The 15,754-nt window shown below is 45.9% G+C and overlaps 1 long non-coding RNA gene across 1 annotated transcript; it reads right to left on the reverse strand.

Annotated features, from left to right (window-relative positions):
- Positions 1-1,362: 1,362 nt before the first annotated feature.
- Positions 1,363-14,468, reverse strand: LOC144128401 (uncharacterized). The gene is made up of 4 exons (XR_013313779.1): positions 14,310-14,468; positions 14,116-14,194; positions 13,567-13,718; positions 1,363-1,600 (listed from the first exon to the last, which is right to left on the reverse strand). It is a non-coding gene; the product is annotated as an uncharacterized LOC144128401 (long non-coding RNA).
- Between the last annotated feature and the right edge of the window lie 1,286 nt (positions 14,469-15,754).

The raw sequence follows: 15,754 nt of genomic DNA on the forward strand, positions 1-15,754 counted from the left end.
GTGACCGAAAATTTGTTCAAACTATGCTGATTAGAAACAAAGGGTAAGGGGACCGAAAATTAGTTCTTTACGCAGAGTTCGGAATAAAGAGAGCCCGACCAGAGGGGTTCGTACGGGTCTTTTCATTCTTATGCGACCACTCATCAGCACTGTCAGCGGCGCCTCATAGCTTCCACTCGATAGGCCCCGCATACTCTAAGATAAACTGGTCCCATGTCGTGGCAGAAACAGGAGCGCAGCTGGAGAAACTGCACTTCGAAAGCACCGTGTGACAGGGGTAGTAGACGAGTGGTTCTCCACGATGGCCGTATGCAGCATGCTGCATTGCCATGCTTCATCGATCAGGGCAGGTAAGCTGTACGGCCGTTGCGTATGCTTATATTACCGGCAGCTTGGTTGCACTGAAATATGCGATTCTGACGGGAGCGAAGTGCCAGTTTGTAAATACCGCCGGTTTGAATTAAGCGATCTCCCTGTCTGTCTACAGTACACACCTTACATACCCCTCTGGCAGTAATCGCCCTCAGCAGCCGAGAAAAGAAAAAAAATTAAACTGACATTAACAGGTGATGCGAATTCACTCAGCCACCTAGCTCAGACCACTTCTGCTTGAGGAAAGATAGGTCACAACAATAAGAGAAGATTATAAATCAAATTTAGCGAATATTTAGGGCCTCTTGTTAGCAAAGCCTGATATTACCCAGTTTGTGCACCCGAAACATAAATCACGAAAACCAGGGTAAATGCAGTTCCTGCTCAAAAAATGCCTTCAAGAGAAATGTAATTTTCCAGTGCAACAGCCTGAAGCTACCATATAGAAACTGGCAGATGTCTTGAACCTGAAGGCAATGGATAAACTGGCCATGTGATGGTTTCCATGTCATGTTGCATGGCATGAATTACCGAGGAAGACGTCGTTTTCTTTATGCTTTTACAGTGCAGTTTCGGGTAATGCGAATTTCGAAAACTGCCAGCAAGAGCCCAGTGCTACAGAATCCGCCTCGTTTGCAGCGAGTTGCAATCCCAGTAGCACTGCTAGGGCTGTTATCTTGCCTTTGTAAAATACCTACAAAGAACATTCAATTCAAAGGGCCTCAATTACAATGTTCACTGGGCTTCAGCACCCATTTAGCAGTATGTTGGCGAAATTTCTTTTTTTTTCATTAACTTTGTGGAGAATTTTCTGCTGCAATGGCATAAACAGGAAGGCAATATGCGGTTCTACAGCAACAGTTCAGACTGTGATGCGACACACGGCAAGCACTTACCTCAAAGATGAGTAGGTTACTCAGAGGAAACAATGTGGTGGCTGGGTATGGTCTTAAAAAAAAAAACTGCTTTGTAACACGGTTTTTCTATACGGCCAACGAAGTTGGTACTCATTTATTCACACGCTTCATCAATTACTGACAAGGCGCGTCGGTAGGAATACTTGATTTGGCAAGGAAGTCCTGGCCGACGTGGGCCTAATGCAACTCTGCCTGTAGGCCAAGGTGCAGACTTGTGGGCACAGTCTTGAGCCAGTAGCCTGGAATGGGGAATAGGTACCTTGGACCAGAGAATGCCGTGCCATGCAAGGTCGGCTGCTGCAGTCCCTCCACTAGTGTCAGTCATACACAGGGTTGGATGCCATGAAAAGAGAAAAAAGTATGCAAGCTCAAAACAATAAAATGCAACTAATAAACCACTAAGAGAAACCCACAAACAAATACACAAAAAATGGAATGCATATGAGAGAAAAAAGATAAGGACATCTCCCAACAGGCTACAGCAGCAGCCCACGCACTCCTGTAGTGGCTTTGCGTATGGGCATTAGAAAGATCCTTAAAAAAAAAGGATAAAAGGAACATTGTTCAAGATGTGCCAGAGAAACCACACACAAAAAGAAGTGTGTACAAGGCATAGACCAAGAATGAATAAAAATAGTCAAGACAAACAATGAAAGGGTTTCTGAAAGGCTTCTGACGCTGGCACACAGGTGGTCACAAGCTCCATATGCTAAACCCAAAACCTTAAAGGGGCGGAGACATCAAATTTTTGGTTGGAGTGTTCTTAGTTTCAAACATTGCATACTCCCACCCGGTGCGTGATACGTGCTCCGCAATTCAAATATGCACATTAAATATTATCGCATTATTTATACTGAGCGATTTCGGTTTCTGAGTGTTGGGGTGCATTATGACGTCACTCCCGAGGAAGAGCAGCAACCCTGGTCGTGTGGGCTCCAAAAGTAGTGACACCTGGGCCGCTGCATCGTCTGCTCTCGTACACATGCTGTGCATATCAGGGCCTATCGAAATGCCGGCCAGTACTGCGATATGCTTTATTTTCGAGTAGTTCAAATTATAAAACAGATATTTGAAATTACAATACAAACATGTTTCCACAAAATGCAGTGATGAAAAGAAACATTTCATTCCTCCTCATAATTCATTGCATCCTAAAGCTTATTGAGCATCTCAATGAATGAGGGAAAATCATGTAGAATGGTACAATTAGTCTGAGCCATAACTGTGTTCAGGAAAAAACATGACAGCTTGACTTTGTAAGCTGTCGAACGACAATCTTTCGGCTTTTCATTTCTCAGCCTTTTGGCGAAGATCATAGCACCGAAGCGTGGCCTTGTGGTGGAGCATCCGCCTCACATTCGGGAGGTGCTGTGTTCAATTCCCAGTGCCGCCGGGTGCCCACCAGTTCTAAGATTTCCCCGCCATGGTGCTCGGCTCATCCAGGGTGAGATGCTTGAGAGAAGGGTATTCGACAAAACCGTTGCCTTGACGGATCAGATAAGCTCCGCCGTCAAGCAACCCTAAATCCACCTCGTGCGGTAGAAGCCCATCTTTTTTTTTAACCCGTCATGCACACCTGCCGATGCGTGTGAGCCAGCCACAACGGTAGCAAGTAAATACCGCTGCACTTTGCTCGAAGGCGGTTTGTGAGCGGAGAGAGCTATGGCACATCTCTCTTGAGGCTAGAGAAGTGAACGTAAGTTTTGCAACTGGCACAAGGCGAGAGTTTTGGACTGCGGGTTTTAACCACGTGGAGACGTTTTTGTGCCCGCATTTGACGGGAATTTTGAGGCGCAGGCTATCCTTCCCACGCAGTGCAACCCTGGAGAGCCGAGCACTAGGCCGGGGGACCGCCTGTTCCTATTGGATTAATTGGCTGGTGGACCGGGGGCCGCGGGAATCGTACCCACGACCTCCCGTAGCCGAGGTGAGCACTTAAGCACGAGGCCACAGCTGCGGTGGAGATGCTCTTGTCACAGTTCAGACACTGAAAAGGCGCATGACGTGATGTGGCATTGTTGAGAAACATTAATGACACAAAAAATCTATGAACAGCAGCTTAAGATACAACAAATGCGAGAGCATTAACAAGACGACCTCTTCCACACTCCCTTGTGACACTTCCAGCTGTGGAATGCTGCCCCAGATGCAGCATTCTTGACGGGACATGGGCCGCTTAACTCTTGTGTATGGGTTTCACCACACTGGAATCCCTGGCCGTAACGGACCCACAGATGCTGGCACATTTCAACTAGGAATCTGTGCAGGAATTTCAGCAGCTGTTTCCCTTCTCACTAGATAAGTGCCTGGGTGATCCGGAGTCTTAGATTTGGAAGTTTGTTAAAATTATGCTCACAAGTTTTTGCTTTCTTTTAATGGTTCATAAGAGTGGTGGCCATATGTGCTGACATTACATGTGCTTTCACAAAAGAAACAAACAACTCTACTTTGAGAAAATTCTGGAAAATTTCTAAACAGAACACTCTGCATGCTTTCAGGGGCTCCATACACTGCTCATTGTACTGCAAAAGAATACTTCAGGCTTTCAAGAAGGAACCCTTGAACAAGAGGGCTGACAAAGGTTGGTTTGCTCATCACTGAGAAGCACTGCCTTTTACTGCCTTTCCAATGAAGGCACACTCTGGCATCCCTTTCGATAGCAGCAATGGCAGAGGACAAGCATCAAGCGATTTCCACAAAAAGTAACAGCTTTATACGACCTCGTCATCACAGCTTGAACCGCAGAGAAACTAGCCTCTATTTGCTTGTTTCTGCAATAGCCTGCAAGATTGACGAGGCCTGAGAGCAAGATTTACAGATCGATTTTGATGCCACACTGGGGTGACGTGGCACCTCGCATCAGCATACTGAAAGTGCATGAATTCTGCACATTACTATGACTATGGCTTATTCCACAAAAAATACTTTCGAACGTAGCTGTGTCTATTGATATGCACGAGACCAAATTTATTGAGGAGTGTGGCAACCTGTACAGAACCAACCAGTATATACAATGCTCACTTAATTGAAGACAAGAAAAAGACAGCTAAAACAGACAGGCTGCCATGCCTAATACTCATTAGAAGCAAAAATATGTCATGTCAATAACAACGGACCGTGTGCTGGACACTCACAGTATCGTTAAAACTCGCAGCAGACCTCTGCGTTAATTTCAGTCCGTCGTTTTCCTAGACTTGACCACTTTCTTATGGTATCCCTCACAACTCCCCGATTTTTCCAGGTAAACGAAATTCCTCTTGACAATTCTAGGTTGCTAGACACCCTTTAAAACCGTCACAGCCCTTCCAAGAAATACAGTAGAGCCTTGCTGTTCTGTTCTTGATTCATGTAATCTGCAGTATCACAAAACCAAAAATTATGCGTGTTGTGCTATTTTTATTCACAATACAAATCCTGAATAACTTTTTAAAACGATTCCCTGGCATACATGTCCATAATTTTGCCATATTCTGACCATATGATGCATTCAGATACCAAGAGAAAATGCCAGCCAAGCTAGTCATCATTTTTGGATGCTTTGCCCACATGCATTTGAGCATTGCGGAGAAGACGCCGCTGCTGCCCTGCACAAAGGCAAAGACGCAAAGCATCTTAAGAGCAGCTGCGGCTCTTCCACATTGCACAAGTGTAACGGGACAAGCTAGTCATCATTTTTGGATGCTTTGCCCACATGCATTTGAGCATTGCGGAGAAAACGCCGCTGCTGCCCTGCACAAAGGCAAAGACGCAAAGCATCTTAAGAGCAGCTGCGGCTCTTCCACATTGCACAAGTGTAACGGGACAAAGTATCTGAGAACGGTAAGAAATATTTGACGGACTGGACATGCCATGAAACTTCACCCCCATGGAAAACAAAAATATGGAAACAACTTGCAAGCGCTAGAAAAGGAACTTTTCAAAATTTGTGCCAGCACATTCACGAAGGTTTTAATGAAGTGAAACTGCCAATAAATGCCAGGGACTAGGAAATGGCGCAAAACCTGGACATAGAGACAGTCACGTGCAGACCAGCAAAAAATTTTTTCATAGGGGCTAATTCAAGCTTGTTGCTAAAACATTGCATTCATAACATCAAAAAAAAAATACGAAGGGAGAAAAGGAGGGGGGGGGGGGGGGGAGCCAAAAAAATAAAAGGGAAGGTGGCACAAACCTTTGCCTTAAAAATGCAAAAAGGCCTTGTTTCGTACCATTTGCAGAAGCTACCATGTCAGGATTTCGCATTCATTGAAAAGCAGTGTGCGTGGCAGACTAGCCAGCAATTAAATTACTGTAATGTAATTACAGTGATTAAATTACTTTTCTCGGTAATTTCTAATGTAATTCATTACTTTTGTGGCCTAGAAATTTAGTTATGTAATGAACTACTTTCAAGCAGTAATTTCACGGAAAAGTAATTAATTACTAGCAATATTACTTTTGCTGCATTCCATGCTTCTCGCATCTGCCATGCTTTGGCCTCACGTTTGTGGAGATGAGCATATACAAAGCAAAGGTAGGGTATATGGGCGTTTAATGTCCCAAATTTTCTGAACATGTCCTAAAAAATGTTACAAAGATTTGCTTTGGTTTAGTTTGGTTTATGAGGTTTAACGTCCCAAAGCAACTCAGGCTATGAGGGATGCCATAGTGAAGGGCTCCGGGAATTTTGACCACCTGGGGTTCTTTAAAGTGCACTGACATCGCACAGTACAAGGGCCTATAGCATTACGCCTCCACCGAAATGAGACTGCAGAGGCCGGGATCACACCAGTCTTTCGGGTCGGCAGCCGAGCACCATATAACCAATGAGCCACAGCGGCGACTCCCAAAGATAGAATAAATTACGGAGGGCACTAGAGACTACTTCCATGCTTTGAAAGCAAAAAACATTCATTTTTTAAATTTATATTGTTTCCTTTCTTTCTAGTGACACACCTACTCATTAGCATACAGTCATAGGGCAACACATTAAATGAATCATTACTAGCCACGAAGCAGCGCGGTTTTGTGGCCAATGGGTTGCGCGATCACCTCACAGTCTGAAGGCCCTTGGTTCAATTCTCTGCACCCTCGGAAGAAATTTTTCTCTTTGCTGATGATGTCACTGGGGGTTGTGAACCACTTTTCCTGGACATCGACAACATAGCCGGGTATCGCATTAAAGTGCCACTTAAGGCTCTTGCCTTAAAAGTGCGCAACCAGTAATAGTCAGCACCCCAGGGAAGCGGCGTACGCAGACGAGAGGTGATGTGCGCGCAGGTGCCAGCACTGCCTTTGTGAAAAGTCTGCATATCAGTCACAGGACTGCTACGCATCTTCCTGCACTGCATACGGTCTCACACACAAACGCATTGCATGGCCACCAGAAGAGCGCCATGACCAAGGCATGCCATATGGCATCTTCGCACGGATGCAGTGCGAGTGCTTCAGCAAGTACTTTGACATCGCAGCACTGACGAAATCTCAACTGACACGTCTAAGAAAGTTGGTCGTGAGTTGTCGGTTTTTTATGGCCTCATTTGAGGCCCTATTTCTAACTCAAGGGCAACAAAGGCAACAGCGTCCCAGTGACATGCAATTTATTTCCACCAACTTGCCTGCAGAACAAATCAATTGAACATCAGCAGAACTGGCAGCTTTTCTGCACCCCTGTGCACTTCTGGGATGATGCATGGATAAGCAGTCAATGTACTCCGGCTGTTTGTGCGGATGACAAATTCTTCAAAATCAGAATGGTGGGACGATATTACACATTGAATGATTTACTTCTGATTGAAGAGTGATATGAGAAAGACCATCTACATCAGCAAAGTGCCTGTTCAAATTGAGTAAAGAGGGGCAAAATTTTCAACACCCATTTTCAAGCTCAGTGGCAGTGCAAACAAAAAACTCAAAATTTTCCACAAACCATGACCAATGCGCAACATTTTAGCATCGAAACTTAAGTAATTTTCATTACTTAAGGCAGGTAATTGTAATGTAATGTCGTTACTTTTTGAGACCAGTAATTTGTAATATAATTTAATTACTTCTGTGATTTCTAGGAAAGTAATTAGTAATGGAATTTACTTTTCAAAAGTAATTTTGCCACGTATGGTGTGTGGTCAGCGGCTGCCTAGGGAACTTCTCAGTGTCCTTAAGTACTTACGCAAACAATGACACACCACCCAGTTTCCTATTAGTGACAATGTTCATGAGAAAAAGGAATATTGTGACAAAGACGGCGAAGCTGGCTGTGGTGCGTTACAGAGCAGTCGCGCTAGGCCAACGGTCATTAAATTATAACTCTGCCATCGTTCATCGCGCCTCACTCTTTGGACAGCCACCACGTAACAATATTATACACCACACAGCATTTGCATTAGAGGGAATGGCCAAGAGCATTTTCCATATGGTTTTCTGCGTGTTAAAGGAATATATACACGTAACTTTGGTGGCATGTTTTCTTCTCTACAATGATGCATAAAATACTACTACGCATGAATCACCATGTGGTATTTGCCCACGGCTGCTAAATAATTTATAATTTTTTCTGTCATGCTGTTTCGGTTTCAACAGCCGAACAATGGCTGTGACGTCAAAGAGTACTTTTGTGTCACGTGAGGCATAGAAAAACGCCGGTATAATCGCTGCTTCATCGTTATAATTTACTGCAGGGCTGAAGCCAGCCTTGCTCAAGGGCTGGAATGACAACTAATGTGGAAGCAGCGATTATATTGCATTTTTATGCCTCACGTGACCTGCAGGCACACGTTGGCATCAAAGTCCTCATTCGGCTGTTGAAACTGAGACCGAAACAGCACGAGAAAGAAATGCTATTATAAATTATTTAGTGGTTATAGGAGAATACCAGGTGGTAATTCATGTATAACAACGCCTTACGCATCATTACAAACAAAAAACACGCACCCAAAAGTTAGGTGTCTATACTCCTTAAATTTTTTAGACCCACCATTCTGCTTACTGATCTCGCTTTGCAGTTCATCTGCTGAACGACTTAGAGATATCACCTGAGAATTGCAGATTACTAAAATATTCTCCATTAACTCTTATCCCCAACTGTTCTGAACCCAGGCCTCGGAATAGAGAAGGCATTCCTGAATACCTCCTGTTTACAGGAGGTATTTTGTTGCAGAGGACGCATTGCGGAGAGTCATATTTTTTTTGCACGATTGGTGATGTATTAGACACTGCAGTCCAAGACTTCTTCAGCACAGTTTGGTATTGACACTGTTGCTTCCATCATTGGCAAAATGCCATCCAATGAAAGTAACGCCTACATGGAAGCTGAAGACAGATAAACTTGTACTGTTGGAAAAAACTGCATGCGTGCTAGACACTTGCTTGTTCACTTAAATACGGCCTAATAGAGCAGCTGGGACACGGGACCTGGCTTACATACCTTCGAGGGCTGTACTCGTAGCTATATGATTAAAAGGTTTCACCTGCGCATTCTTTGAAATGCCTCAGGTATCATCTTTTACCAGGTCAACAGATATACTCGGGCTGCTTTCAGTTTGGGCATATTGTTAAGTGGCGACCAGCCGAATAATAAGCGGCGATGAACGATGGCAGTGAAATCATTCTAATGGCCGCTCGCCTATAGCGCGACCTTTTTGTTCCCGCGCCACTGCCAGCTTCGTCGTTTTAGTGAGACTACCCGCGGCTGCCGAGCGATTGTCCCGATAGTGAATAGAAGACACCGACAGAGAGACGGCTCAGTGGAGATAGGTTCAGAGGAGGATGGTACAACAGAAATGGCATGGGGGGGAAGTGCTGGCCGCCACGATGAAAGATGTGTGTGAATGAATCCTGGTAGACGAAGCTTCCGGGACACAGGTCGCCAGTAGCCGACGGACGAAGCCCTTGAATGCACCGAATGGCATGGGCAGGGGGGCGGTGGACTCTGAAGATCCAGGACCAGGATGGGGATGATACCCCGCATCTCACACCAAATGTTAAGTGGCGACCAGCCGAATAATAAGCGGCGATGAATAATGGCAGTGAGATGATTTTAATGGCCGCTGGCCTATAACGTGACCTTTCCGTTCCCATACCACTGCCAGCTTCGTCGTCTTCGTGACAATAATGCCGCTTTGCGCACAGTTTTTCCACAGTGCCACGAGGTATGCCTTAACGAGGTTTTACTGTACCTGTGAGTACTAACGTTGCTGAATTTGATGCGTGTCAATGTGAAATCTGAACCGATTCATACACCTCCTGCAGTAAGGCCCATGATCCAACTATAAAATTGAAGCTCTGATCTATTGCTATGCGATGCATTCAGAACAGGTGCTGCCCTTGATGGTCGCACAGATAACTTTGACCACAATGGCAACAAAGGCATCAAAGGTTGCCTCCAAACTATAGCTCTCCACCATTCGTGGCATGTTTTCCGCTGCTCTACTGTCTTTTTCCACAGTGGCCCACTCATAACTCACCCCAGTTCTGACTGCGGGGCCAATCCAGCAAACAAGTCTTACGCAGTGCTGTTCGGATGGACCTTATGGCCATGCCACTGCTGTAATTACACCCCACCACTTTCGCTCGGCCTCAAGGCGACATTCCTAACACAGGTGGGGGAAGGAGGAAGTTGGAGTACCATGAAAGCCAAATGTACAACAAGGACGTAGTGCAGCGGCCTTGCTCAAAGCTCTTGCCCTGAGCTCAAACAGCACAGGTACTTCTGGTTGAGCTTACAACTTCGTCATGCCAGAGCTGACAGCTCACCAGCCACACACATGGAAACAAATTTTTAATTACACATGCCAACAATGCCACATCTATTAAGATATGGAAGATGGTGTTAAGCCATCTATGCTCTAACCAACCCAAAATTCTTACTACTGTCAAGCAGATGACCTCGTTTCTCTTAGGCAATACATCCAGCTCATTACTGTTCACAGCTATGGTAAATTGTCATTTTGACCTCTCAGATTTTCTCACCAAGAGGCACAAGGGCAATTGGTTAACTGTACGGTTCTTGGGACCAAGCGCCATTAAGCAATCACTACAAGCTCTGGGCAAACACTCCCTGAAGTGGCCACCAAAAATCTTGCACCAAAGCTGCAAATTATACTGTTTGAAAGGGCATTACTTTTTTTTATTTATTTGTACCTCAAAGGCCCACAAGGGAGTATTACATGAGGGGTGGGCTGACATGTATTAAAACATCCTGCCAGAGAATTTTTCAGAAAAGGCAAACTGAAGAACTAAACTATTCATCTACATCCTTGAGGCTTTTTTCCCTCCCGTAATTCCTACTGCACTAAAAGCCGTGTGTTGGTGCTTGAATCTGAATGCCACACACTCATATGCATGCAGCACACATCCTTTTACCAGCATAGCACCACGTAAGATCATGTCAATGCCTCATTTGGGGACAAGGGGTGCAGGCGCACAGAACAGTAGGAACAAAACGCAAAGACTAATGTTGTGTGAGTCACTCCTGTGCTGTCTATTGGGCTACATGTCTCAAGATGAACAATCCTCTCCCCATTTTCCTAAAAAAGTGAAACTACAACAAACATCTACTCCTAACTTGTGAAAACAAAACGACAAACACAGAAGGAAGAACATAAACATGTCTCGTCCTTGTCTTTCCATGTATTCTTCAATTATGGGAACTACTTCCTCGTTCAGCTCCCTGTCCTACATACATTCGTCTGTGGCTTCTCGCCTCTCGCCACTGCTTGTCTCTAGGGGCACAAACGTTGCCAGTTTCACAGCAGGAGGCCAACTTTCAAAAAATTATAATTTGCTAGATCCGTGACAGCCTAGCTGTTTTGTTCACTATACAGGCAGGCTTTGTTCATTTGGGGACTGTAGGTGAAAGCTGTTGTCTTAATAGTGAATGTTTCCACGTTTCCTTTTCGTTTCTTCTTCCTATGTAATGGCTAGGACAAAAACTGTCGCCCACCCAATGCAAAGGAAATAGCCACATAATCATAAGGTCTCTTCCATTTGGCTGCACTTTCTGCACTAGTTCAAGAAGTGCAGCACGAGTTCTAGGCTGGCTTGCACTTGCCGAAATGGAAGCACAGCTGCGGTGCAGCAATACGGCGGTGCCCATGTGTAGGTCGAACAAGCGGGAGAGGTATGGCACTAGTTATTTAATGAAATGATGACAGTTCTTTGTTGAAAGCTTTATGGTTTATGGGGGTTTACCGTCCCAAAGTGACTCAGGCTGTGAGGGATGCCATAGCGAAGGGCTCTGGAAATTTCGACCACCTGGGGTTCTTTACCATGCGCTGACATCACAATACACGGGCCTCTAGAATTTCGCTTCCATCGAAATTCGACTGCCGCGGCCAGCATCGAACCCGCGTCTTTCGGGTCACGGGTTTCATCCTGGCCGCGGTGGTCGAATTTCGATGGAGGCGAAATTCTAGGGGCCCGTGTACTGTGCGATGCCAATGCACGTTAAGGGAGCATAGAGACCTAATTTTGATGGCATATTTTCTTCTTTATAATGATGCGGAAGACACTACTATGCATGAATCACCATGTGGTATTCGCCTATAACCGCTAAATAATTTATAATCGAATATTTCTGTCATGCTGTTTCGGTTTCAACAGCCGAATGAGAGCTGTGACGTCAAAGAGAGGTTTTAGGTCATATGAGGCAGAGAAAAACTGCGATATAATTGCTGCTTAATCGTTTTCATTTACTGCAGTACTGAAGCCAGACTTCCTCAAGAGCAGGAATGACAACAAATGTAGAAGCACCAATTATATTGCAGTTTTTCACGCCTCACATGACCTACAACCTCTCTGTAAGGTCACAGTCATCTTTCAGCTAGTGAAACTGAAACAGCACAAGAAAGAAATTCAGTTATAAATTATTTAGCAGCCATAGGAGCATACCATGTGGTAATCCGTGTATAATAATGCCTTACACCTCATTACAAAAAAAGATTGGCTTGGTTTATGGGGGTTTAATGTCCGAAAGCAACTCAGGCTATGAGGGACACTGTAGTGAAGGGCTCTGGAAATTTCGACCACCTGGGGTTCTTTAACGTGCACTGACATCACACAGTACATGGGCCTCTAGAATTTCGCCTCCATTAAAATTCAACCGCCGCAGCCGGGATCGAACCCACGTCTTTCGGGTCAGCAGCCAAGCCCCATAACCACTCAGCCACCGCAGTGGCATCATTACATTAGAAAGAAGAAACCACGCACCCAAAAGTTAGGTGTCTATGCTCCCTTAAAGAACACCAGGTGGTCAAAATTTCCGGAGCCCTTTACTACGGCGTCCCTCATAGCCCGAGTTGGTTTGGGACGTTAAACCCCCATAAGCCATAACCTTTCAGCAAATAACTGTCACCATTTCATTAAATAGCTTGTACCATACGTTCTCTGGTTCTTCGACCTACACATAGAGGAGGTGAGAGACTGAGGAGTCATAATGAAAACCTGAGCGGTCAAGTCGAGTCGCATGGGCAGCATTTCAGCGCTAATTCGTAAGTCGCCTGTGTGTATACATGCAACGATTTTTTTCTTTCTGTGAAACGACCATTTCCTAGAGCAGGTTCATGGTAAAACTTCATTGCAATTTGCTGCTTGAAAATTCTTCCAAGTGTTTCAGGATTTTGGTGGTTGTTGGTGTCGGTGGCATGCAGTTGGTTGCAATTTCGTGACGACAGTAAAGCTATTGGACAATCGGGCCTGCACTCGACCACTCGTTTTGGAAGCGGCCAGTGCCAAGCTGCATTTGAACTGCCTGAGCTGTTGCACGCTGCCGGCACCGCCGCGGAACTTCACAGAACTAGTGCAGAGAGTGCAGCCAAATCAAAGAAACGTATCATGACCAATCTTAACAAAGTTGTAGTTTGGGCTTGTTCGTATAGCATATTAGAAGACATAGCGCAGCACAATGGGACAGAGAAAAGCACACAGGACAAGCGCTTATCCTGTGTGCTCCTTTTCTGTCCCATTGCGCTGCACTATGTCTTCTTCTAATATCACCACAATGACCTGTCACACACTGCAACAGTGCCTTGTGAGCTTTATGCACCTCACAAGCTTCCAAACAGTCAAAGGACATCTAGCACATTGCCCACAATGTTCATCTCCTTAAGGGCTCTTTACACCATCAGCTGTAAAAAGGTCTTAAGCTTAGAGGCTTTAAAATTAAGCTTGCTTCTCCAGCTGCCTCATGCGCTCCATTCTAGTTGGCTACCTGGGTCCAAGCACCTTTCCCACGTAAAACCGATGCTCGGCGCAGGTGGCACAGCACTCATTTTAAAATTCTCACAGAAGGTTGAGGGCTCACCTTGTGGCGCCTTAGAGCCCTTGCTGCCTCAGCAGTTTAACGTCCCATTTGTTCAGCCTCTGCGCCAGCAAGCCAACGCCGGACTGGAAGCAGGAATCGGGAAGGTCCGTGCATACCACAAAACTGCCAGTCAGTTTTTAAAGTCCTGTTTTCTGAAATAAATATGAATTTAGAAGAACATGTTTCGCGCTGCAGGCACCAAAGCGAAATCGCTTATCTCGCCGCAATTTTTGCACCTGTTTTAGAAAGCGAATTGTAACAGCAGAACACAACTGTAAAGGACAGCATTAATTCAACACTCTACAGACTTTCCCAGTCGCGGGGCCACAAAAAATCTGACCGCGTACAAAACTCATCGCACAAACGGTTAGTTCAACTGGATTGTTGTCAAAAGTTTCCCGCCTTTTTTCGGGAGCACGCAAAAGCTGGTAATTATGCGTGTTTTACATGACCATGAGTTCCATTGGGATGGATTGACAAAAGGTATAAAACACGCTCAGCGCAAGCTCTTTTCGGTTGAACTGCACAGAGCTTTTGAGCAGAACTTACGAAAAAACAGATGAGTCTTTCCCTCCGAGCCTTTCGGTCCACTGCCGGGCAAGCGGGCTCAGCGCTAGTCCTGGGTTATCTGCAAACACAAAATATTCGGGCGCAAGGAAGTTGACAACGGAATGCTGAGTGTCAGATAACGGGCAATCACTCAGTATGTGCATACCAAAAGATAGCAAGAACAAATTACTCACGTGCAACACGATCGCGCGCTCTTTCCGTCGACCGGCCATAATGCTACTGAAAGCAATGCTCGGCTCGGCTCAAACATGGCTCAAACAGCAAAAAATTTGCCAGACGTGACGTCTTTGCTTCAAACCGGATGCGACGTCATGGGTTGAAATAACGCTTGCGTTATTGCGTTATTTCGACCTGGTTGCAGCAGTCACTGCCGATCATGCCGCGCGGCAACGCCGATACCGGATTTACTGCGACAGGAACCCTTACGGTATCGCGCGTAATAGTGGCCGGCTATGGCCACCTTGCATGCACATGAAGGCGCCACAACGCGCGCGAATCATGCCGCGGACGGCTACTTTCCAGGCCTGGGCAGTCCCACATGAGGCGACATATCGTTGGGGTCTCCCCCTTCCTGCGTGCGAAGCATCTGGCTGGTGGCGATGCTTCAGAAGGGGCGGCACTGTCGTGTTCCCAGCGTTGGGCAGTTGAGCGCCCAAGGTGGCACTATAAGTAGAGTGCATCTCGAAACCGCGCGAAAAAAATGAAGACAAGGGACGAGGAAGAAACCAACAGGATAGAGCGCGGAACTTCAACTGGTTTATTACAACAGTGCGTCACATTTATACAATCATCGTAAACACCTGGTAACATGACAAACGACCATCACGTAACACTTGTGCGCAGGCGTGTACGAGACATCATGCAATCTAGATATGAATACTCTTTATCAAGAAGGAATCAGGCTCGTGTGTCAGCAAAACTTAGGTTAACCTGTCCGCTAAAGAGTATTCATATCTAGATTGCATGACGTCACCGGTGAGCACCCGGTGGCACTCGGGATCGAACCCCGCACGTCCCGCATGCGAGGCGGATGCTGCGGTGGCCAAAGTAGTTAAATTACTTTTCTCAGCAGTTTGTAATGTAATTCATTACTTTTCTGGGCTGGTAACTCAGTAATGTAACGAATTGCTTTGGAGCAGTAATTTCATGCGCAAGTAAATAATTACTAGCGAAATTACTCTTGCGGAATAATGAGTCCGTGCTCCTCTTCGTGTCGGCCATGCTCCGGCCTCGCGTTTGCGGGTGCCTACAAAGCAAGCAAACCACGCGGACGAGAGGCGGTGTGCGTGCGCTCATCGGCACCGCCTTGACGATGAGTTTACTTAGTAGGACTGCCACGCACCTTCCAGCACTGCGCACGGTCGCACACACAGACGCGCCGCAGGGCCACCGGGAGAGTTCCATGACCATGACATGCCGTATACTGCACCTTCCCACAGACGCACTGCGAGTGGTTCCCTCTAGGCTGCGGCATATATATTGTCACGTCGCCGCACTGACAAGTCTCAAATGACATCCAACAAACTTGGTCGTCAGTTCTAGGGAAAACTATAGGTTGAGTGGGCGGATATGAAGATGTACATTTGTAACTCAGGGGCAATATGGGCGACAGCGGCAC

The sequence above is a fragment of the Amblyomma americanum genome, chromosome 4 (assembly GCF_052857255.1).
Source record: "Amblyomma americanum isolate KBUSLIRL-KWMA chromosome 4, ASM5285725v1, whole genome shotgun sequence".
Lineage (NCBI taxonomy): Eukaryota > Metazoa > Arthropoda > Arachnida > Ixodida > Ixodidae > Amblyomma > Amblyomma americanum.